We start from the raw sequence: 25,828 nt of genomic DNA, 5'->3' as shown, positions 1-25,828 counted from the left end.
TTCCTTGTATTCATGCATTTATATGATTGAGGCTATCATTTTATTAGCTCACTTACCCAAATAGCCTACCTTTTACTCTCCATTTTTAACCAACTTTGAGCCTACACTTAACCCAATTGTTCTTTATTTTAGCACTTTACAAGCCTAAAGTGAAAAACAATAAAAGTCCTTTGTTTGGATCTTTGATTAGCTTAGGCTAGTGAGAGTGTTTAATATTCAAGTTTGGGGAGATTTGGAAACATTGATGGGGATAAAAGGAGTGTTTTTGTTTTTTTTATTGTAAATATTGGGAATTGGGTACATACTCATGTATTAATCAAATGTTAAACCTTATGCATTGATGTTCTTGTATATTGCTTGAAAGAAAGAAAGAAATATGAGAAAAACAAAAAAAAAGTGGAAAAGGAAAGAAAAGAAAAAAAATCGAAAAAGAAAGAAAAAAAGAAGAAGAATAATAAAAAGGGGACAAAATGCCCCAAAGTGAATCTCAATAAAAGGTCGATGCATAAGTGTTGTGAAATGAAAAGAAAATACATGAGTATGTGAAAAAGTGAAGAATGGGTAGTTAGGTTAGCTTTGAATTTGTATAGGTCATTATATAGGTTAGGTGGGAAAGTCTAGCTTAATCAAAGATGCAAATCTCTAGCCCACTCAACCATATGTGATCCTACATTGACCCTAGCTCCATCACAACCTTTGAGAAAGACCACATGATATTTGTATGCATGCATTGAATGATTGTTGATTGTTAGATGAGGAACAAATTTTGGAAAGCATGATTAGGGGAGAATTGAGTGAATCAACCCCTAAACACTTGAGCGAATAGAGCGGATACATATCCGGTGAGGGTTCGATTGCTCAATTACATGTATTCACCATTATCATCTATATTCATGCAAGTTTGTAAACCTTTTTGATAGTTCAATGCAATTGTGGGTTTGATTGGATTTAATTCCTATTGCTCTAAGCCCTTGTACTAGCATATGCTCCCTTGAAAGTTGATTTGTTTTGACTGAGCATTTGCATTCATATAGATAGTTGCATTTAGGTAGTTTGCATATAGGTTAGTTGCATTGAATAAATGTCATTTCCCTTGTTTTATTCTTGCTTTAGCATGAGGACATGCTAAGGTTTAACTGTGGGAAGGTTGATAAACCCCATTTTTAGGGTTTATCTTGTGTTGAATTTAGAGCATTTTGATAACCTTTTCTCACATTTATTCAATAAAATAGCATGATTTTGTGATTGTCTCCTTACTTGTGCTTAGATGTGAAAACATGCTTTTTAGACCTTTAACTTGATGATTTTAATCTCTCTTTGATTCTGTTAGATGCCTTGATGTGTTTGTTAGTGATTTCAGATTGAATAGGGCTAGAAATGGATCAAAGGAGTAAAGAGGAAAGCATGCAAAGAGGAGAAATCATGAAAAGGCAAGGATTTGGAAAATGCCATGGGCGCGCGTGCGCACCGTACGCTCCCGCGCGGATTGAGAAAATCTCCATGGGTGCGCACGCGCACTGTGCGCGTACGCGCCGTAAGCCGCATGTGACTCTTTTAGTAAAACTCGTGCCTGGCGATTTTGGAGGGTTTCTGATCCCATTTGGAGCTGAGTTTTTGGCGGGAAAAGATAAAAGGAACCAATGATTGAAAAGGAAGGCATCATTCACTCATCTGGGATCATTCATTGACACTTTAGATCTAGTTTTAGTTTAGTTTTTAGAGAGAGAAGCTCTCACTTCTCTCTAGAATTAGGATTAGGATTAGGTTTGATTCCTCCTTAGATCTAGGCTTAATTCTTGTTTTGATTTACTTCTTCTTTATCAATTCTTGCTCCTCTACTTTTTCTTTATCTAGTTTTGTGCTTTAATTCTTGTAATTCTCATACTTTGTTGTGGATCTATTTTTGTCTTTCTTGTTTTCTTTTAATGCAGTTTGAGGTAATTCATGTCAATTGTGATTTTCTTAATTGTTGTTGTTAATTCCTTGCATTCAATTGTTGTTAGAATTTATTCTTGTTGTTGAATTACTATGCTTTTTTTTGTTCCTTCCAAGTGTTTGATGGAATTCTTGGAAGGATTTTAGAGTAGAATTTTATGTTCTTGGCTTGGAAAGATAACTTAGGAATTTTTGAGTTGCTAATGTCCAAGTGATTGATGATTGATAGCCATTAACTCTAGTTCTCGCTAATTCAATTAGTGGAAAGCTGGAACTTATGGATTTGGATTGATATAGCTCACTTGACTTTCCTTTACTATTAGTTAGAGGATGACTTAGTGGGATGGATCCTTGTAATTATCATGTTGTAGTTAGTAATAAGGATAAAGATCCTTGATCACCAATCCTTGCCAAGACCGTTTTATCATTTGAATTCCGTTGCCATTTACTTTTCTTGTTTCTCACCTCAAAACCCCAAAATATACAAATTCATAACCAATAACAAGGACACTACCCTGCAATTCCTTTGAGAGACGACCCGAGGTTTAAATATTTTGGTTTATAGATTTTAGGGGTTTGTACTTGTGGCAAACAAATTTTTATATGAAAGGATTATTGTTGGTTTGAAAACTATACTTTACAATGATATTTCATTAGTGAAATTCTAAACCATCAAAAATCCAATCATCAATGCTATAATCCTTAACACTCAATACAGCTTCCTCCTTAGTCTGGAAAGATTGGCCAATCTAAAATTTCCCAGAAGGATTTTCCTCGTGTAATCCTTGGCCTCCAAAGGTGGGATTAATATCTGGTTGCTGGCTGATTGCTTCCAAGTTCAACGTTGAAAAATGTGGCAGTTGTTGGTGGAACCCAGAACTGGATGGCCCCTGATGAGCTGGTCAGTTCCTAGGAGTATACTCCTTACTATCCCCCAATATGTGTTCTGGCTCATCGTCCGAATCATCCTTTTGCATTGCATTTTCAAAATGATCCGACTCACCATCACCTAAAAGACTAGGAATCAAACCAGGTGACCTAGCTAATCCTGTTGGAACAGATGGAGGTTCAACCAATAGATAAACAGGTGCAACGACAAGCATCAATGTAGAAGCACCCCACACCGTTGTCGACTGAGGTTTCGGCATTGATCCCCCGGAACTGTCGACACCATCTTCCAACTTGGCATACAACTCGTGTATTCTCACCTCCGAAAAACTGTGCCGATAATGAAATAAAACCTGTATATCTTCGTCCGACCTTATCACAAATGTTTCATACTACACACGAGTTGACATAATCGCAAACAAAATATTGTAGAACACCTTCTTTACCCACTTGGCCCCACACAATCCTGTCTTTTGCAATATGTTCGTCTTTAGCTCTGACAAAGTATTATTTGAACGGATAAAAACACTCATCCATTTTTTATCAGTGAACTTAACACCGTGCCTTTTACTTTTTTTTTGTTTTACTAGAGCAGTGGACTAAAACCAAAAAACTCTCCTCACTATGCATTTCTGAAGGTGTGAAAATGACTCTCTACTAAGGGTGGCAAACGGGCATAAACCCGTCGGCCCGATCCGTGTAACCAGCCAAAAAGGCGGGCCGGGCTAGAAAATTAGGACTGCCAAAGAGCAAAAACCCGCCTAACCCACACCGCTTAAACCGCGGACTTTGGTGGGACGGGACGGGCTTCCTCACCGGGCTTAGTTTTTTTCGGCAAGGAGGTATTTTTGCAATTTTTTAGCCAAAATCTAACTTCCTCCCACCCAACTTACAAGAGTATGAAGATGAAAATTGAGTGTTTGAGATTATATTTATGTTGCTTTATAGACAATATTTATAATTATGTTTTAGATTATGTTTATTTTGTTTTGGAGACAATATTTATAATTATGTTTATTAGATATTAATAATTACAAAGATTTTAATGTTTATGAATATAAAAAATATAATTTTTTTATACCTTTAGAAATTATAATTTTATTAATATGGTTGTGAAATTATATATATTATTTAGTAGTTAATAGTAAAAAAAAGAGGAGCTTTGGCGGGTTTAGCCCGCCAATCCGTAATTAGGCGGGCGGGGGCGGGCCATCCTGTCAAAGGGCGAGCTTCTGGCAGGGCGGAGTGGGTTTCTCGCTTGCCACCCTTATTCTCTACCATCACACCATTTCCTCTGGTTGGTATATATAGACAAATTTGGTGCAAGCATAAACCGCTGGACTCCTGTCGCAGTTTATGCATATTTGCTATTTGCACAGAAATTGCGAGACCCCTACCACAGTTTCTGGCCATTTCACGTTTTAACATAAACCGCTACACCCCTCTAGCGGTTTATGTTCATTTAGAATCTATAAAACCCCTCTCAAGGTTTATATAAATTTGTGAAAAATTGCATTTCCATATACAATATGCAAAAGTTGTATTTCGATAAATTTAAAACTCAAATATTTTATTTTAGTGATTTATCCTAATTTTTATGATGAGTTTAGAATAATCTAAGTTGAATATTCTTTCTTCTAATTATATAACATTCTTTTACAATATCATCTAGCCATGAGTTATCACATTATTTATTTATTATGCCAACTTTTTTTCTTTTCCCAGTAATAAACTATTAAATTAGTATTCAAAAATTTATATGATTGATAAAAATAATATTCAAAATTACAAACGATAAATTAAATATGTTTTTAAATGATTTAAAAATTTAATAAAAATAATTAATAAGTATTACGTTTTTCTATAAATGACAAATAAAATTTATATTTAATAAATAATTTATCTATTTGATTCGAATATTTTTAGACATTTAAATAACTATTTAAAAGATAAACACGTAAAAATAGAATAAATGATCTTTAAATTTTTTTTAAAAATTTGGTCATTTATAATAAAATATTTTTACTTAAAAATACCTACTTAACAAAAAATATTAAATTTTAAGAATAAAAAATTTTTATTATTCTAATAATGCTCGTAAAAAATTATATCAAAATCTTATCTTCTATTAAGTTTTTTATTAGAATATATATTTAATATTTTTTTTTGTATTTTAAAATCTTTAAAAAGTTTGTTTGTTGTTTATATCTTTTACGATTATTTTTGTTAATAATATAAATATTTATATATTATTTTGATAATTTACCTTTCTTTTGACTATATAAAAAATTATTAATTAAATTCTTGAATATAATCTGTTGATCAGTTGATTAATGCATATTAATTAAACTCATAAGTTTATTTTTTATTTAGTTAGCAGGTTAGATTCTTAATTTTAATATAATAAATTTTTTGGTAGTTGAAATCAAATTAACTTAATTAGTCAAGTGGTCAATTATATTTTCGGAATTTCTCATGGACAATGGGAGGCTATGGTCCAAATTTATATAAAATAATAGTAGAACTATCTTAAAGAGTTGAATTCACTCAATTGGGCATATTCTACACAACTAATTGATCAACTAAATTTTTATTTTGACATTAGATGAGATTCACATGATTACTTATTTTGTTCTTTAAAATTCAAAATTTTTTATAATGGTGTTCCGTCCGGATTTAAGTTCGAGCACCATATTAGTTTCTCATCCTTTTCGATAATAAATAAGTAAATAAAATATTAACATGGCATGTTTTTGTCATACTAAATGCTACAATAATTAGCTGATGTGATAAAATTTGTATTTATACTCAATGTAGTCCGTAAAATTTTAATTTATTTCAATTATTTATTTGAGTTCCAATCTACTTCATCCTTGTTCCTAATTCTTCTTGTCTTTTTATTGAATAATACTCTTGATATTTAATATCTCGATGATAAGAAGAAAAATTATTCTAACAAGAGAAAGCTAGAAGGAATCATTGTTGGCTCTATATTATTATTCATCATCATGATCATAATATTTGGGCTGGAATTATTTCTATGGAGAAAAGACTTCAGGAGCCAGGTGAATATATGATATTCTATAAGTGAACTAATATTCCAATATTTGGCAGAAATATAATTTTACAATATTAAAAGTCTTATTGTTCTTTACATTGACCATGTTAAACTCCAGAACTTCAAATTAATTTCTATTCTTGTATCATTCTTTCATTTTGCTAGATATATTTTTGTTGAAGCAACGTGATTACAAACGGAAAAAAGAATACATAGACCTCCCAACATTAGATTTATCAACTACAGTTGATGCCACTAATAATCAATTTTCTAGCAATAACGAATTGGAAAAAGGAGGATATGGATCAGTTTATAAGATACTAAAATAATTTGATATGCTAACTATGGTATTATATATACTCCACATAATGTTTTATTCTAACGATTGTTATCATCAGGGGTACTTGCAAACGGAACCAAGATTGCAGTCAAGAGACTTTCTAAGAACTCCAACCAAGGATTACAGGAGTTCAAAACTGAAGTTTAGTTAATTGCAAAACTTCAGCATTGCAATCTCGTAAAGTTTTCAGCTGTAGTGCTCTCACCTTCTGTCATGATTTCTCAACTAATAGCAATGAACGACAAATCTTAATAAGAAGAAGAACAAGAAAAAGAAATAGAAAAAAGAAGACAGAGAAAGGAGGATGAAGAAGACTGGAATTTAGATAAATAATTGGGATAAATTAGAATTTCATATATCACATTGGGTACAAATATTTTATTTAACTCATATAAAAAAATTAATTTGATATATTTAGATTAAAAGAATATAACAACCAGCCAAAATGGAACCTAGATATAATGTTCTAATCAATACTGATTGTGGAGAAGTTTGCCTTTGGAGGTTGCTCCCTACTTTTCCAATTGACTTGTTCGAATTCACACCAATTAAATTGATATTGAGTTTGTTCTTGTTATTTTCTACTCTCACTTGTTTTCTTTTCAGTTGTTTGGAGTAGTTTTGGTATTAGATTTGCTAAACAACTTTGTCACATCTATAAGATCCTCATCATTGTCAACTACATCAGTAACAATGTCTATTGTAAGTGTTGTAACATCTTATCACACAAAACTTTACGTTATCGTCGTAAATCAGAAGTGATGAGACATTACGACATCTAAAAATAAAAGTACATACATATATAATTGAAAGATAATAATATAGTTAGAAACATGTGAAGAAAGGATAAAACAGAAGCGATAATAGTCATCACACATGTAGTAGTAAGGATAAAAACGTCGATATACAAAAACAATATATATATATATATATATATATATATATAAGATTCAGAATGAGATACAAAATAAGTACTAGCCTCGACCTGCAAAAAAAGGCCGACTGAAAAGTATTACAAACCAGAAAAATACTCAAAATACAATCCTGTTTTTTTAAAAGTAAAACCTCTAAGAGGGATATACAATTACATATATAAAAGTGGAGAATAACTATACTAAGTACAAAATGTAAAAGAGCCTTTGCTTCTTAAAGAGAGTCCGGCACACTCAACGAGGTGTGTCATGTCCTGTATCTAAAATTCAACAAAATCCACAATGAGTGAGAATCTAAGGGCTTCCAGTAGGGTAATAGTTCCAAATAGAGACGATGTAAAACTACATGAACCCACTAGACATTCCTAAACTCCAAATAGACAATATTTAAGCCTAAGGTTTCCCTAATCCAAACAGGCAGGGAAAATACGCTAAGTTCTTAGTTATACCAGTAGTCTATAACCTCAGTTCTTCACAACATACATTACAAGAAGAATTAGTTTTAGCGACAAATTTTTAGCGATAATAATACAATGGCCACTATTTCTTTTATTTAAGTTATGTTTTTGTGGTTATTATATATTTGCCATTAATATTATATATTATAGTAATTGTCACTAAAATTATAAGAAAAACTATTTTTAATGAAAAATTTTTAGTGGCCATACTATTATGGCTGGTATTATTTCTATTAAAATATAAGAAAAATGATCTTTAATAAAAAAAATTTAGTGGCATTGTACTATGGTTGGTAATAATTTATTAAAATATTTTATTTCTAACAATTAATCAAAAGAAGAAGAAAGACCCAGGACACCTGCTATCTCACTCCGAGAAACCTAACCCTAAACCCAGCCACCATCACCATCCCTCATCGCCAAACTCTTCTCCTCCGGTAGAGGGTGCTGTCACCGCCGGCGGGGACAGACCATGGGTGCCGTCACCGCCGGCGGGGACAGACCATGGGTGCCATCTTACTCTTCTCATCACCGAACTCTTCCCAGTTCTCATCGTTCCTCTTCTCGTCACCGTCGCACGAAGGAAGCGTTGACCCCGTGGCGTCGCCGTCGTGAAGGTTGCTCAGTCAGTCGTCGTGTGTGTGTGTGTGTGTTTCCGAGGTGAACATGCACTCTTCGAGCTCACTTCCCTTCCTCCGTCGCCGTCACTTCCGATTCCTCCGTCGCCGTCACTTGCCTTTCTCCTTCGCCGCCGGTAAGCACTGCTGCTTCAATTTAATTTTGCTTGTTTTGTACTTTTGTTAATAATAGGAGTTTCTAGCTTTTTTTATTTCTGTTTGAGTTTGTTAATTTTTGCTTATTCTGAGATACTGGATTTCTGAAATAATGGTTGAATTGAATGATTCTTCGCCGTCGAATGTTTCTTTCTTTTTTCTCTTCTAAATTTGGATTTTGGTCTGCACAACCTTGGTTTGAGTCAATATGGTTAATTTTTTTTATTATGAAGTTGTTGACATCGACAATGGTGAGGTATCTGGTTTAGTGCTGCATCGAATTCCTATACTTGTTCTTTCTTGTTTGAGTTTCCCTGGTGTTGCTTGAAAGCCTTAAGAATATGGATCCTGTGAAAGGATGTAGTGATCAAAGTGAATTGCAAATTCTATAAATTATTTGGAGTATTAAATTGTTAATGAACATATTATGAAATTATGAAATTCTATAAATTTCATGTATTTGATATATATACAGGTGTGGCTCTTATGATCATAACTTAAATGCATCAGACTCTCCAGCTGCTCCTGGACCAATTGAATCATTTAGTGATATGGTTCTCTCTCTCTCTCTCTCTCTCTCTCTCTCCTTATATATATATATTAATAAATATAATGGCTAGTTAATTTTGAGCAATTATTATACGTGTGTTAAATTTTGATCCCCTTAATTTCAGTGTGTGCATCCAAGTATCATGAAGGATATTGCATATCATCAATACACCAGGCCAACTTCTATCCAGGCACAGGCCATGCCAATTGCTCTTAGTGGAAGGGATCTACTTGGGTGTACTGAAACTGGTAGTGGGAAAACTGTAGCTTTCACAATTCCTATGATACAGGTCCAAAATTATTATAGCTTGCATATTTGACTTAACCATGTAATGTTTTCTTAGATATTATGTTCTGAAAAACCAACCTATTTTAATCATCCTTTTTTCCCTTTCAAATTTACAGCATTGCATGGCTCAATCTCCTATTTAGTGTGGTGATGGTTCTCTGGCATTAGTTTTGGCTCCTACTAGAGAACTTGTTCAACAAATAGAGAAAGAGGTGATATACATAATTTTATTTGGGTTATGACTTATGTGGGAAGAATTTCTTCTTAATTTCTTCAATTAGAGTTGATAAGTTGATAATTCTCTGTTGGATCAAATATTTTATACAGCTTAGTTCACATAGTTCTTGAAATATGATTCACATGAAGTTTTTTACTTTTTTATTTCCTTTTGAGAAGAATTATTCTATACTCGATAGTGTTAGAGAGAGAGTTCATGCTTAAGTTCGTTATGACGCCTATTCTAGACTCTTACTTAGCTCCCTCTATTAATATTTTTTCCATTGAAAGGAATGGTCAATTACTTTTCCGTTATATCCATTTTTGTTCAAATAATTTCTACTATTTATTTTGGATGCTTAACTTCAAAGCTATTTGTTGGCATCTGCCAAGTGTTTTTTAATATTGAATTTTTGTTATCATGTTTCTGTTTAGAGTAAGGATCCTTACAAAAATAATTTTCTCCATGAATAGAAGAATCTTTTTATCATATTATTAAGTATCTCTGTTGGTGTTTTGAACTTTAGATAGCTTAAAGGCTTTAATAGATCTCGAGTCATTGAAAACTGCCATAGTTGTGGGTGGAACTAACATTGAAAAGCAGGTAACTAAAGACATATTTCTGATCTGATGCCCCTTTTGAAAAGTTTAATTATCAAAGAATGCTGGTTATCCCTTGCCTGGTTTTATTATTATGCAGTTTTTCAGATCTTGAAAAGCCACAAGGTGAATTCGATGGAAAAGCATGTGCAGCCATTGAGCAGAGTAGTCTTATTTCTCTCTATGATACTATGTTTCTCCAGGTGCTTAAGCATTTGAACCTATAATATAGATTCCCAATATCTTTATATCTATCACCATCACTCTTTGGTATATCCTTATGCATATTCAAGAATGTATTAACTAGTGTTTCTTTGATTAATCTCATATAATATAATTTCTTCCTTAGTTATTGATTATTGATGCTGATATATTATGATTTGGTTGGTGCAGCTTGATGTGACTTCATCCCAACTTCTTGTGAATGATGGCTTCTTTAGGGATGCAGGTTTCAGAAAACAACTTTCAAACACTGTGCACTCACTATTGGATTTAAGAGTTATCCTCATTTTCAATGAAAATGATGTTGTTAGTACTAGGAAGACACCATATGAGGTATCTTGATTTTCCTTATCACCTTTTATCTATTGTTTTCTTTACTTCTATTAATTTTAAAAGTTCTATTAGTACTTCATGTTATATTTCCAATTTTTTGGTAGATATATACTCACAGATCTAATTAGGAAGACATATACTACTTGTAGCGAATGCTCTATAGAATTTGAGGTGGATGGACAATACAAGTTAAACTAGAACTTGTAGTATATGATTTGAATATTTTCCCGTGCTTCACTAATTGTGAATGACTTATATATGGTTTGCTTTGACATAGGCAATGATTCTTCCTGCTTAGCTTCCAGATAAGTTGCTCTATAGAATTTGAATATTTCAGCTTATAGCAAAAGTTCAAGTATGGATCTTTATTATATTCCATCATATTATTCCATTTTCAGATATCTTGAACTAACAAGATTCTTATTTCAGGTGTTAGGTTCTAATTATCTTAGTGTGTTACTTGAGGCTATTGATATAAGGTAACAAAATTTCTTTTCCTTTTGTTTAGTCATCGCATTTTTATGGTAAATGTGATAATATAGTGAACCTATAAGATTTAATTATTATTTGATTATTATACAGTAAATTGCCAAGTTTTCTGGGTGGTAAATGCACATGTTCTGATTATGGAGGATGCTTAATGCACATGCTTAATCCAGATCTAGTAAAAATGATTGAGGATTGGGAGTACTTGAAAATGGCAGCTTTTTTAACTCTTTCAACATCAAAAGGGTTGTGCTTTTACTTGGCATGTATGAATAGTAGTTAAGAGAGATATATCACTTAATTTTGCAGGTCATATCCTTGAGAGAAGAGACGGATAGTAAAAATGATTCAAATAATGGTGATGTGGCTTTAGAAGATTCTCCTTCGTGCCCAAAAAGGTGGAATTATTTGCCATTGTTCTGCTTTTACTATATGTTCAGCCTTTTTACATGACATAACATAATGAAATATGGGGCAGGTGGGAAACCAAAATGACTTTGGTTTTAATCTAGCACTTGATGAGTCAGCATGTGCTGGATCAAACTCAAAATATAAGTTAGCATCGCAAAAAATTAATTGCCTGGAAGTTGCTTTTGGAGACACCAAGAACGTGAGTTGCATTCTCTTATACTTTCTTTTGTTTGCAGTCGCCAACACTAAGTGGAGTATCTTGGTAAATATCATTTGTGCAGGCAGGTTATGGAATCGGTAGCCTTCTGGTAGACGCGGTCGCTGGGTGGTGCTATATGTATGGAGTTAGTAGTCCTTTGGCAGTAATAATGGGAATTAAAATGTGTTGGCTCCCAACTTCTCCTAGATGGCTACTTTTATGTGCTATATAGGGAAAAGGGGATGGAGAGAATTTGAAAAGCACCGCAATTCATTATCTGTGCCATCTTCGAGATCAAGCTGTTGATGACTCAGCTCATCGGCAAGTGGATGAAATTCTGGCAAAGCTTGCTTATGTGGGTGAAGAAAAAGAGGTTACTTTTGGAGAAATGTTCAGAGGAAAATGCTTGAAAGCCCTTACCATTGGTGCAGGATTGGTCTTGTTTCAACAGGTATAGCAACTGCTCAAATAAAATAGTAAAAATCATCATACTTCCCAGATTTTCATTGTATTCACAATGTAGACTAAAATTTGTGACAGATCACAGGGCAACCAAGTGTGCTTTACTATGCTGGATCAATCCTTCAGGTATTATGTAACACAAATTCATATGATCTATTTATTACCTGTCACTAGTGGAAGTTTGATGAAATTGTAACCCATTTTCAATATGTAGAGTGCAGGATTTTCCGCTGCATCTGATGCAACCCGAGTCTCTATTCTCCTTGGTTTTTTCAAGGTAGATTTTTCCCCTTATGTTTGCAATACCTAAACAACTTAGTTAGCAAGAAAACTTTTTGTCAGTTTTATTAGTAAGATGTGGGTGAATATTTTCTAAAAAATGCAAAATTGCTGGATTGGGTATGAAGTTATTGTTCAAGCTTTGTCAATTGTCATTTTTATGTAACTCTTCTCTTGCTCTGTTACTGTACAATGAGCTAACTGTATCTTCATGCTATATCCATAAGTTTGTGTCTTAATGTTGCTTCTTTTGTAAAAACGGGAGAGAATTTTTTTTATAGATTTGAAGTTTTAAAATATTAGATTGGCACTCCCTTCAGTATTTTCTCTTTCAATTGATTGCATTTTGTCAAATGAAAGAGTGGTGCATGAAATTGTGATCTCAATGGCGCCAACAACTTGGTACGTACAATTGTAATCTCAACTCTTTTTCACAACTTTGCACAACTAGCCAACAAGTGCACTGGGTCATCCAAGTAATAAACCTTACGTGAGTAAGGGTCGATTTCACGGAGATTGTCGGCTTGAAGTAAGCTATGGTCATTGATGTGTGGAAAATGATCCAATACAAAACTCACTGGCAAGTGTACCGGGTCGCATAAAGTAATAATAACTCACATGAGTGAGGTCGATCCCACAGGGATTGAAGGATTGAGCAATTTTAGTTTAGTGGTTGATTTAGTCGAGCAAACAAGAATTGATGTGATTGGTTTGTAGCAGACAGAAGCTAAATTGCACGAATTGTAAAAGGGGAAGGGGAAATTGCAGTAAATTAAAGAGACAAAAAGTAAAACTTTGGTTGCAAGAAATATAAATAGCTGAATCTTAAAGTGCAAGTAATATAAATGACAAACTTTGGTTGCAAGAAATGTAAATAGCTGAAGCTTAAACTACAAGAAATGTAAATTGACTGAATAATAAAGGGTGCAGGGAGCTGGGATTGCAGAATTTAACAACAGAAAGTAAGGAAACTGAATTAAACACAGTAGATCTAAATAGAATTTGAATGAAGATCAAACAGAAAGTAAACTCAACTCAATTGCATGAACTAGGGAAGAAAGCCAAGAGCTCATAGGCTCAGTGAGACTAGATAGAAAAGAAAATGAAAACAGTGAAGAAACTTAGATCAACTTCTTGGAATAATTGAGAAGAGAGGTAAAAGATGATTCTCAAACTTAGAATCAGTGAAGCTCTTCAATCTCAATTCAAATTCCAAGAGAAGACAGCAAATATAACAGAGAAAGCAGAAATGAAATCAGAGATCTGAATTCAAAACACAATTCATCAAAATTATGCAGAAGAGAACAAAGATGAATTGTAGATCAAAGATTGAAACAGAATTTCTTCAATCTCTATCCACAACTCACAAACAGAAAAGTAAAAGAAAGCAAAAGAGAACAAGGAGGAGAGAACTCGGCTCTCAATCCCAATTCTCAATTCCAAGTTAACAGCTAATGAAAATTCCAGAGCACAGAAAAATTCAAAGTAAAATTAATGAAGTAAAAGTCCTATCTAAGTCAAACTAAGTCCTATTTATACACTTTCTATTTTTGATTTTTGGAATTTGGAGTGGGCTTTTCATTTGATGGAGAATTGGATCCAAAGTGGCAATTGGATGGAATTTGGACCATGGTGCACCTCCCAGTGAACCGCTCAGTTAAATAAGGTAACTAAGCGCTCACTTCTTGCTTTTGCTTGGAGGTTTTGTGCGTGTCTTGCTCCAGGGTAGCGCTCAGTTAAAATATTTTAACTGAGTGCCCCACCTTGTGTTCTTGGCCCATATGTTGCGTACAACATCCTTGAGGCATGCAATCAGGGTAGCGCTCAGTTAAAATGTTTTAACTGAGCGCCCCTTCTCTTTGTGTAGCTCCTTGTTTGGTGGGCTTGAGGCACTTGGTTTGAAACCTGCTGGAATCATTTCATGGCTTAATTTCCTTGGCCAAGTGGTAGCGTTCCTTCCTTGCAAGAGAGGGCTTCCTTGTTCGAATCCTGGTGGTAGTTTTTTGGCTAATTTCCCTTGGTGAAGAATAGCAAGTAGCGCTCCCTTGGTCCCCTCATGTACACGGTTCGAGACTTTGCTCCCCCATTTTTGCAAATTCCCTTTGATTTCTTTCTTGGAGAAGCACGAAAAAGGTAAAACAAGTTAACTGAGCGCGAATGCTTCCTTCCATTCTCTTGGGCGCTCAGTTAAAATGTTTTAACTTAGCGCTGATGCTTCCTTGGCCTTGGTTTGATGGTGCGCTACTCCTTGCTCCCTTGCCCATGCTTTAGATTGGTGCTCAGTTAACTAAGTTAACTGAGCGCTATGCTTCCTTGCTCCTTTGAGCATGCGCCACGCTTTTGGTTTCTTGGGTCGCAATGCGCCACGCTTTTGGTTCCTTAGGTTATGCTTTCCAAAGCGTGGTCTAAGGTCTAAAGCGTGCTTTTTCTTCAAAAAGCGTGCCCAAAATTCCTTTTTCAACCATTTCTTCTCATACAAGCAATCAAAACAACCAATCAAAGCATCACAAAATTCACAAAGCTTAAATTTATTTAAAAACCAATTAATTTTAGCTCAAATTTTATGATTTTGTGTCAATTAAAGGGTGGTTGATTGATTTAAGAAAATCATGCAATTTCACTCCAAATCACTTACTTATGATGCAAGAAAGTGCATAAAAACTAATGAAACAAGTGAAATTAGCTAAAAAAATAGGTATATGATGACTTGTCATCAGTCACCTTGTAAATCTCAGTCAGACGGATTCAAATGGTTATAGAGTTTTGAAAATTAAAAGATAAATAAACATAAAATAAAGATAGAGATACTTATGTAATTCATTGGTGGGAATTTCAGATAAGCGTATAGAGATGCATTATTCCTTCTGAATCTATGCTTTTTTACTGTCTTCATTCAATCATTCATACTCCTTTCCATCGCAAGCTGTATGTAGGGGGATCACCGTTGTCAATGGCTATCGTTCATCCTCTCAGTGAAAATGGTCCAACTACGGATTACGTATGGCTAATCATCTGTCGGTTCTCACTTGTGTTGGAATAGGATCCAGTGATTCTTTTGCGTTTGTCACTACGCCCAACAGTCATGAGTTTGAAGCTCGTCACAGTCATCCCATCCCAGATCCTACTCGGAATACCACTAATAAGGTTTAGACTTTCCAGATCTCAAGAATGCTGCCAATTGGTTCTAGTTTATACCACGAAGACTTTGATCTCAAGAAATTGAAGGCTCTGTTGTCAGGAGAGACAATCAAATGCATGGACCAGGAATCCAAGAGATACACACTCAAGCTATTGCAGATAGAACAGAAGTGGTTGTTAGGCACGTGTTCATAGGTGAGAATGATGATGAATGTCATGGATCATCACATTCATCCGGTTGATATGTGAGTGAATATCTTAGAATAAGAATAAGCTTGAATTGAATAGAAAAACAATAGTACTTTGCATTAATACTTGAGGAACAACAGAGCTCCACACCTTAATCTATGGTGTGTAAAAATTTCACCGTTGAAAATACATAAGTGATGATGGTCCAGGTATGGCCGAATGGCCAGCCCCCAAAACGTGATCAAGAGATCAAAAGATGATCAAAAGATGTGAGTACAATAGTAAAAAGTTCTATTTATACTAAACTGGTTACTAGGGTTACAGAAATAAGTAAATGATGCAAAAATCCACTTCCGGACCCACTTGGTGTGTGCTTGGGCTAAGTATTGAAGCTTTCATGTGTAGAGACTTTTCTTGGAGTTAAACGCCAGTTTTTATGCCATTTGGGCATTTAACTGCAGCTTCTATCCTGTTTCTGGCGTTTAACGCCATAATAGGGCAGGAAGTTAGCGTTTGAATGCCAGTTTGCGTCATCAAAACGCGAGCAAAGTATGGACTATTATATATTGCTGGAAAGCCCTGGATGTCTACTTTCCAACGCATTTGAGAGCGCGCGATTGGGTTTCTGTAGCTCCAAAAAAATCCATTTCGAGTGCAGGGAAGTCAGAATCCAACAACATCAGCAGTCCTTTTTCAGCCTCTGAATCAGATTTTTGCTTAGGTCCCTAAATTTCAGTCAGAAAATACCTAAAATCACAGAAAAACACACAAACTCATAGTAAAGTCCAGAAATGTGAATTTTGCTTAAAAACTAATAAAAATATACTAAAAAGTAGCTAGATCCTACTAAAAACTATCTAAAAATAATGCCAAAAAGTGTATAAATTATCCGCTCATCACAACACCAAACTTAAATTGTTGCTTGTCCCCAAGCAACTGAAAATTAAATAGGATAAAAAGAAGAGAACATACAATGAATCTCACAATATCAAGGAAACTTAGTCCCAATTAGATGAGCGGGGCTAGTAGCTTTTTGCTTCTGAATAGTTTTGGCATCTCACTTTATCCTTTGAAATTCAAAATGATCGGCATCTATAGGAACTCATAATTTTAGATATTGTTATTGATTCTCCTAGTTTAGTACGTTGATTCTTGAACACAGCTACTTTATGAGTCTTGGCCGTGACCCTAAGCACTTTGTTTTCCAGTATTACCACCGGATACATAAATGCCACAGACACATAATTGGGTGAATCTTTTCAGATTGTGACTCAGCTTTGCTAGAGTCCATAGTTAGAGGTGTCCAGAGTTCTTAAGCACACTCCTTTTGTTTTGGATCACGACTTTAACCACTCAGTCTCGAGCTTTTCACTTGGACCTTCATGACACAAGCACATGGTTAGGGACAGCTTGATTTAGCCGCTTAAGCCTGGATTTTATTTCCTTGGGCCCTCTTATCCATTAATGCTCAAAGCCTTGGATCCTTTTCATCCTTGTCTTTTGGTTTAAAGGGTTATTGGCTTGTTGCTCTTGCCTTTTGGTTTAAAGAGCTATTGGCTTTTTCTGCTTGCTTTTTCTTTTTCTTTTTTTTTTCTTTTAATTTTCGTCACTTTTTTTTCGCAAGCTTTCTTATTCACTGCTTTTTCTTGCTTCAAGAATCAATTTCATGATTTTTTAGATTATCAATAACATTTCTCTTTGTTCATCATTCTTTCAAGAGCCAACAAATTTAATAATCATAAACTTCACTATAAAAAATATGCACTGTTCAAGCATTCATTTAGAAAACAAAAAGTATTGCCAGCACATCAAAATAATTAAACTAATTTCAAGATAAAATTTGAAATCCAAGTACTTCTTGTTCTTTTGTAATTAGGCACATTTTCATTTAAGAGAGGTGAATGATTCATGGAGTTATTCATAACTTTAAGACATAGACACTAGACACTAATGATCATATAATAAAGACACAAACATGGAGAACACATAAAGCATCAAATTCGAAAAACAGAAAAATAGGAACAAGAAAATCAAGGAACGGGTCCACCTTAGTGATGGCGGCTAGTTCCTCCTCTTGAAGATCCAATGGAACGCCTTAACTCCTCTATGTCTCTTTCTTGTCTTTGTTGCTCCATCCTTAGCACTTTTGGTGCTCCTATTCTTAGTTGGTCCATGTTGTAATTCAAGCCTTCCAAAGAGGTGTTGATTTACTCCCAATAGTTATGTGGAGGAAAATGCATCCCTTGAGGCATCTCAGGAATTTCATGAGGAATTTCTTCACGCTCTTGTTGAGGTCCATTAGTGGGCTCTCTTATTTGTTCCATCCTCTTTTTAGTGATGGGGTTGTTCTCTTCAACGAGGATGTCTTCCTCTATGACAATTCCAACTGAATTGCATAGGGATCTCCTTTTTCTTGGCCACAACTTCATAGAAGTGGCCTTGATGGACCTTTGAGATGAATCTCTCCATCTCTCATGACTCGGAGGTGGAAGCTTTAGCCTTCCCTTTTCTCTTTCTAGAGATTTTTTCAGCCTTAGGTGCCATAAATGGTTATGGAAAAACAAAAAGCAATGCTTTTACCACACCAAACTTAAAAGGTTTGCTCATCCTCGAGCAAAAGAAGAAAGAAAGAAGGGGAAGAAGAAGAAAATGGAGGAGATGAAGGGGGAGAGTGAATTCGGCCAAGGGGGTATAAGGTGATTGTGATGTGTGAAAATGAAGGAGGGGTGAGGGGTTTATATAGGAGTGGGGGGAGGGTTGGATGCGTGAATTTTGGGTTGGGTTTGGGAGGTAAAAGTGTTTGAATTTAAAAAGAGAGGTATGTGGGATTTTTGGGGAAGAGGATTATAGAGATGTGTGAGGGAGAGAGAGAGAGAGGGGTGGGGTAGGTGGGGATCCTATGGGGTTCACAGATCTTGAGGGGTCAAGGAATTTTCATCCTTGCTCTTTTTAGACATGCAAAACGCCATTATTGTGCAATCCTGGCGTTTAACGCCAGACTGCTACTTGTTTTGGCGTTAAACGCCAGCTTTTATACATTTTCTGGCGTTTAACGCCAAGCTGTTGCTTGTTTCTGGTGTTAAACGTCAGCTTTGTGCCCTTTTCTAGCGTTAAACGCCAGTCTGGTGCCCATTTCTGGCGTTAAACGCCCAGAATGGTGCCAGACTGGGCGTTTAACACCCATTCTGCTACTCTTACTAGCGTTTAAACGCCAGTGAGCTTATCCTCCAAGGTGTGCTGTTTTTAATGCTATTTTTGAATTTGTTTTTATTTTTGCAATTGTTTTTGTGACTCCATACGATCATCAACCTAAAGAAAACATAAAATAACATAGATAAATAAAATTGGGTTGCCTCCCAATAAGCACTTCTTTAATGTCAATAGCTTGACAGTGGGCTCTCATGGAGCCTCACAGATAATCAGAACATGGTTGGGGCCTCTCAACACCAAACTTAGAGTTTGGTTGTGGCCTCTCAACACCAAACTTAGATTTTGGTTTTGGCTTCCCAACACCAAACTTAGAGTTTAAATGTGGGGGCTTTGTTTGACTCTGTATGAGAGAAGCTTTTCATGTTTTCTATCCATGTGTACAGAAGGAGAACATTGAGTCTTGAATACAAGGTAGTCCTCATTCAATTGAAGGACCAACTCTCCTCTGTCAACATCAATCATAACTTTTGCTGTGGCTAGGAAGGGTCTGCCAAGGATGATGGATTCATCCTCATCCTTTCCAGTGTCTAGGAATATGAAATTAGCAGGGATGTAAAGGCCTTTAACCTTCACTAGCACGTCCTCTACTAGTCTATAAGCCTTTTTCATGGATTTATCTGCCATCTCTAGTGAGATTCTTGCAGCTTGAATCTCAAAGATTCTCAGTTTCTAGATGACAGAGAGTGGCATGAGGTTTATGCCTGACCCCAGGTCACATAGAGCCTTCTCAAAGGTCATGGTGCCTAAGGTACAAGGTATTAAGAACCTTCCGAGATCCTCTTTCTTTTGAGGTAATGTCTGCCTAATCAAGTTATTCAGTTCATTGGTGAAAAAGGGGGGTTCATCCACCCAAGTTTCATTACCAAATAACTTGGCATTCAACTTCATGATTGCTCCAAGGTACTTAGCAACTTGCTCTTCAGTAATATCTTCATCCTTTTCAGAGGAGGAATAGTCATCAGAGCTCATGAATGGCAGAAGTAAGTTCAATGGAATCTCTATGGTCTCTAGATGAGTCTCAGATTCCTTAGGTTCCTCAAATGGGAACTCCTTTTTGTCCAGAGGACGTCCCATGAGGTCTTCCTCACTGGGATTCACGTCCTCCTCTTCCTCTCTAGGTTCGGCCACACCAAGTAAGGTTATGGCCTTGCACTCTCTTTTTGGATTCTCTTCTGTATTGCTTTGGAGAGTACTAGGAAGAGTTTCAGTGACTCTTTTACTCAGCTGGCCCACTTGTACCTCCAAATTTCTAATGGTGGATCTTATTTCATTTATGAAACTGAGAGTGGCATTAGATAGATCAGAGACTATATTTGCTAAGCTAGATGGGTTCTGTTCAGAATTCTTTGTCTATTGCTGAGAGGATGATGGAAAAGGCTTGCTATTGCTAAACCTGTTTCTTCCACCATTATTATTGTTAAAGCCTTGTTGAGGCTTTTGTTTATCCTTCAATGAGAAATTTGGATGATTTCTCCATGAGGGATTATAGGTGTTTCCATAGGCTTCATCCATGTAATTCACCTCTGCCATTGCAGGGTGATGAGCGGATAATTTATACGCTTTTTGGCATTGTTTTTAGGTAGTTTTTAGTAAGTTCAAGCTATTTTTAGGGATGTTTTCATTAGTTTTTATGTTAAATTCACATTTCTGGACTTTACTATGAGTTTGTGTGTTTTTCTGTAATTTCAGGTAATTTCTGGCTGAAATTGAGGGACTTGAGCAAAACTCTGAAAAAAAGCTGACAAAAGGACTGCTGATGCTGTTGGAATCTGACCTCCCTGCACTCGAAATGGATTTTATGGAGCTACAGAACTCCAAATGGCGCGCTCTCAACGGCATTGGAAAGTAGACATCCAGAGCTTTCCAGCAATATATAATAGTCCATACTTTATTCGGAAATTGACGACGTAAATTGGCGTTGAACGCCAAGTACATGCTGCTGTCTGGAGTTAAACGCCAGAAACACGTCATGATCCGGAGTTGAACGCCCAAAACACGTTAAAACTTGGAGTTCAACTCCAAGAGAAGCCTCAACTCGTGGATAGATCAAGCTCAGCCCAAGCATACACCAAGTGGGCCCCGAAAGTGGATTTATGCATCAATTACTTACTCATGTAAACCCTTGTAGCTAGTCTAGTATAAATAGGATAATTTATTATTGGATTAGACATCTTTTGACAGTTTAATCTTTTGACTGTTTAGTCTTTGATCATTCGGTCTTTTGATCATTTAGGGGGGCTGGCCATTCGGCCATGCCTGAACCTTTCACTTATGTATTTTCAACGGTGGAGTTTCTGCACACCATAGATTAAGGGTGTGGAGCTCTGCTGTACCTCAAGTTTCAATACAATCAATATTACTTTCTATTCAATTCTCTTTTATTCTTATTCCAAGATATACGTTGCACAACACTTTGATGAATGTGATGATCAGTGACACTCATCATCATTCTCACCTATGAACGCGCGTGACTGACAACCACTTCCGTTCTACCTTAGGCCGGGCGCATATCTCTTAGATTCCCCAACAGAATCTTCGTGGTATAAGCTAGATAGATGGCGGCATTCATGGGGATCCGGAAAGTCTAACCTTGTCTGTGGTATTCCGAGTAGGATCCCGGGAATCTGGAAAGTCTAACCTTGTCTGTGGTATTCCGAGTAGGATTCCGGTATCGAATGACTGTGACGAGTTTCAAACTCCTGAAGGCTGGGCGTGATGACAAACGCAAAAGAATCAAGGGATTCTACTCCAACCTGATTGAGAACCGACAGATGATTAGCCGTGCTGTGACAGAGCATTTGGACCATTTTCATTGAGAGGATGGGATGTAGCTATCAACAAGGGTGATGCCTCCAGACGATTAGCCGTGCAGTGACAGCGCATAGGACCATTTTTTCGAGAGGATTAAAAGTAGTCATTGATGATGGTGATGCCCTACATACAGCTTGCCATGGAAAGGAGTAAGAAGGATTGGATGAAAGCAAGAAGAAAGTAGAGATTCGAAAGGATTCTAGCATCTCCACACGCCTATCTGAAATTCCCACTATTGATTTACATAAGTATTTCTATCTCTTTTTATTTTCTATTTATTATTAATTTTCGAAATCTATAACCATTTAATCTGCCTAACTGAGATTTACAAGGTTACCATAGCTTGTTTCATACCAACAATCTCTGTGGGATCGACCCTTACTCACGTAAGGTATTACTTGGATGACCCAGTACACTTGCTGGTTAAGTTGAATGAAGTTGTGATCATACATTCCAATGGAGCCAATTTTTAAATCTCATGCAAATACAAAGGGGATCACAATTTCGTCCACCAAGTTTTTGGCGCCGTTGCCGGGGATTGTTCGAGTATGGACAACTGACGGTTCATCTTGTTGTTTAGATTAGGTAATTTTCTTTTCAAAAAATTTTTCAAAAATCTTTTTTAAAATTTTTCTTTTCTTTTTCGTTTTTCCAAACTTTATTTTCGAAAAAAAATTAATAAAAATCCAAAAAAAAAAATCAGAAAATCATAAAAACCAATAATATTTTGTGTTTCTTGTTTGAGTCTTGAGTCAATTTTTAAGTTTGGTGTCAATTGCATGCTTTTAAAATTTTTTTCTTGCATTTTTTGAAAATTCCATGCATTTATAGTGTTCTTCATGATCTTCAAGATGTTCTTGACAAGTCTTCTTGTTTGATCTTGATGTTTTCTTATTTTGTGTTGTTTGTTGTTTTTCATGTGCATTTTTCGTTTGTTAGAATCCATGCATTAAAAATTTCTAAGTTTGGTGTCGTGCATGTTTTATTTGCATAAAAAATTTTTCAAAAATATGTTCTTGATGTTCATCATGATCTTCAAAGTGTTCCTGGTGTTCATCTTGACATTCATAGTGTTCTTGCATGCATTTTGTGTTTTGATCCAAAATTTTCATGTTTTGGGTCATTTTCGTGTTTTTCTCTCTCATAATTAAAAATTCAAAAATAAAAAATATATCTTTTCCTTTTTTCTCTCCAAATTTTCGAAATTTTGGGTTGACTTGGTCAAAGATTTTTAAAATTAGCTGTTTCTTACAAGTCAAGTCAAATTTTCAATTTTAAAAATCTTATCTTTTCAAAAATTATATCCTTTTCATTTTTTTTCTATTTTTCGAAAATTTCAAAAAAATCTTTTTCAAATTATTTTCAAAATCTTTTTCTTATCTTTATATCATATTTTCGAAATTACACTAACATTTAATGTGATTGATTCAAAAATTTGAAGTTTGTTACTTTCTTGTTAAGAAAGGTTCAATCTTTAAGTTCTAAAATCATATCTTTTAGTTTCTTGTTAGTTAAGTAATTTTAAAAATTAAATCTTTTTCAAACATATCTTTTTATCTTTTATCTTATCTTTTTTAAAAATTTTATCTTTTTCAAAATTTGATTTCAAAATATCTTATCTAACTTCTTATCTTCTTATCTTTTCAAATTTGATTTTAATATCTTTTTCAACTAACTCTTTGACTTTGTGTTTGCTTCTTATCTTTTTCAAAACCACCTAACTACTTTTACCTCTTCAATTTTCGAAAATACCTCTCTCTTTTTCAAAAAAATTCTTTTTAATTGTCTTAAATTTTAATTTTAATTATATCTTATATTTAATTTTCGAAAATACTAATCCCTTTTTTAAAATTATTTTCGAAATTCTCCCTCCCTTTTCTTATTCTATTTAATTAATTATTTACTAACACTTCTCTTCACCTCTCTTCATCTAAAAATCCGAACCCACTCTTCTACATTCTTCTCCCCTTTCTTCTCCTACTAACATAAAGGAATCTCTATACTGTGACATAGAGGATTACTCTTCTTTTCTTATTTTCTTCTCTTTCATATGAGCAGGAACAAGGAAAAAGGCACTCTTGTTGAAATTGATCCTGAACCTGAAAGGACTCTGAAGAGAAAATTAAGAGAAGCTAAGTTACAACAATCTAAAGGTAACCTTTCAGAAATTTTCGAACAAGAGAAGGAGATGGTAGCCGAAAATAATAATAATGTAAGGAGAATGTTTGGTGACTTCACAAAGCCAACGTCCAAATTTGATGGAAGAAGCATCTCCATTCCTGCCATTGGAGCCAATAATTTTGAGCTTAAGCCTTAACTAGTTGCTTTAATGCAACAGAACTGCAAGTTTTATGGACTTCCATCTGAAGATCCTTACCAGTTTTTAACTGAGTTCTTGCAGATTTGTGAGACTGTTAAGACAAATGGAGTTGATCCTGAAGTCTACAGACTCATGCTTTTCCCTTTTGCTGTAAGAGACAGAGCTAGAATATGGTTGGATTCACAACCTAAGGATAGCCTGGACTCTTGGGATAAGCTGGTCATAGCCTTCTTGGATAAATTCTTTCCTCCTCAAAAGCTGAGCAAGCTTAGAGTGGATGTTCAGACCTTCAAACAAAAAGATGGTGAATCCCTCTATGAAGCTTGGGAAAGATACAAGCAGCTGACCAAAAGATGTCCATCTGACATGTTTTCAGAATGGACCATATTAGATATATTCTATTATGGTCTATCTGAATTTTCGAAAATGTCATTGGACCATTCTGCAGGTGGATCTATTCACCTAAATAAAACGCCTGAAGAGGCTCAAGAACTCATTGATATGGTTGCAAACAACCAATTCATGTACACTTCTGAGAGGAATTCCGTGAATAATGGGATACCTCAGAAGAAAAGAGTTCTTGAAATTGATGCTCTGAATGCCATATTGGCTCAGAACAAAGTGTTGACTCAACAGGTCAACATGATCTCTCAAAATCTGAATGGATGGAAACATGCATCTAACAGTACTAAAGAGGCAGCTTCTGAAGAAGCTTATGATCCTGAGAACCCTGCCATGGCAGAAGTTAATTACATAGGTGAACCTTATGAAAACACCTATAACTCATCATGGAGAAATCATCCAAATTTTTCATGGAAGGATCAACAAAAGCCTCAATAAGGCTTTAACAATGGTGGACGCAACAGGCTGAGCAATAGCAAGCCTTTTCCATCATCTTCTCAGCAACAGACAAAAAATTCTGAACAAAATACTTCTAATTTAGCCAATCTAGTCTCTGATCTGTCAAAGGCCACTTTCAGTTTTATGAGTGAAACAAGATCCTCCATCAGAAATCTGGAGGCACAAGTGGGCCAGCTGAGTAAGAAAATCGTTGAAACTCCTCCCAGTATTCTCCCAAGCAATACAGAAGAAAATCCAAAAGGAGAGTGCAAGGCCATTGATGTAATCAATATGGCCGAATGCACAAGGGAGGAGGAGGACGAAAATCCTAGTGAGGAAGACCTCCTGGGATGTTCCTCAAGCAAGAAGGAGTTTCCTATTAAGGATCCAAAGGAATCTGAGGCTCATATAGAGACCATAGAGATTCCATGAAATCTTCTTCTGCCATTCATGAGCTCTGAAGACTATTCTTCCTCTGAAGAGGATGAAGATGTGACTGGAGAGCAAGTTGCTCAATATTTAGGAGCTATCATGAAGCTGAATGCCAAGTTGTTTGGTAATGAGACTTGGGAAAGTGAACCTCCCTTGCTCATTAGTGAACTGGATACCTGGATTCAGCAAATTCTACCTCAAAAGAAACAAGATCCTGGCAAGTTTTTGATACCTTGTACCATAGGCACCATGACCTTTGCAAAAGCTCTGTGTGATCTGGGGTCAGGGATAAATCTTATGTCACTCTCTGTAATGGAGAAGCTGGGGATCATTGAGGTACAACCTGCCTTGTTCTCATTACAATTGGCAGACAAGTCATTGAGACAAGCTTATGGAATAGTGGAGGACGTGTTAGTAAAGGTTGAAGGCCTTTACATCCCTGTTGATTTCATAATCTT

At 35.4% G+C, this 25,828-nt stretch overlaps 1 long non-coding RNA gene and 1 other non-coding gene across 7 annotated transcripts; one reads left to right on the top strand and one right to left on the bottom strand.

The window, feature by feature from the left end:
- Window positions 1-7,934: 7,934 nt before the first annotated feature.
- Window positions 7,935-21,308, top strand: LOC130966631 (uncharacterized). 6 transcript variants are annotated; one of them, XR_009081293.1, is made up of 14 exons: window positions 7,936-8,365; window positions 8,860-8,938; window positions 9,059-9,223; window positions 9,339-9,434; window positions 9,966-10,042; window positions 10,139-10,241; window positions 10,432-10,593; window positions 10,871-11,072; window positions 11,389-11,477; window positions 11,558-11,689; window positions 11,772-12,140; window positions 12,230-12,277; window positions 12,366-12,428; window positions 20,657-21,308. It is a non-coding gene; the product is annotated as an uncharacterized LOC130966631 (long non-coding RNA). The 6 variants fall into 6 exon arrangements; XR_009081291.1 differs by lacking the exon at window positions 20,657-21,308 and having other exon boundaries at window positions 10,871-10,948; window positions 11,023-11,072; window positions 12,366-12,724; XR_009081294.1 differs by lacking the exon at window positions 20,657-21,308 and having other exon boundaries at window positions 7,935-8,365; window positions 11,776-12,140; window positions 12,366-12,728.
- A 3,054-nt stretch (window positions 21,309-24,362) lies between these two features.
- LOC130950513 (small nucleolar RNA R71) lies at window positions 24,363-24,466 on the bottom strand. The gene has a single exon (XR_009073616.1). It is a non-coding gene; the product is annotated as a small nucleolar RNA R71 (small nucleolar RNA).
- Window positions 24,467-25,828: the final 1,362 nt, after the last annotated feature.

This window comes from Arachis stenosperma, chromosome 1, assembly GCF_014773155.1.
Source record: "Arachis stenosperma cultivar V10309 chromosome 1, arast.V10309.gnm1.PFL2, whole genome shotgun sequence".
In the NCBI taxonomy this organism is placed as follows: Eukaryota; Viridiplantae; Streptophyta; class Magnoliopsida; order Fabales; family Fabaceae; genus Arachis; species Arachis stenosperma.
This window is presented reverse-complemented; position numbering and strand designations above follow the sequence as displayed.